Here is a 212-nt window from a genome sequence, read left to right as displayed (position 1 = left end):
AGGAAGGAATTTTTCACAGAGAGAGTGGTCGGGCATTGGAATGGGCTGCCCAGGGAGGTGGTTGAGTCACCATCCCTGGATGTGTTTAAGGGACGTTTGGATGCGGTACTGAGGGATATGGTGTAGGGGAGGACTTTGTAGAGTAGGGTAGATGGTTGGACTCGATGATCCCAAGGGTCTCTTCCAACCTCAATGATTCTATGATTCTATGA

The sequence above is a fragment of the Calidris pugnax genome, unplaced genomic scaffold (genome assembly GCF_001431845.1).
Source record: "Calidris pugnax isolate Ruff unplaced genomic scaffold, ASM143184v1 scaffold44, whole genome shotgun sequence".
Lineage (NCBI taxonomy): Eukaryota > Metazoa > Chordata > Aves > Charadriiformes > Scolopacidae > Calidris > Calidris pugnax.
Note: the sequence above shows the minus strand (reverse complement) of the source record.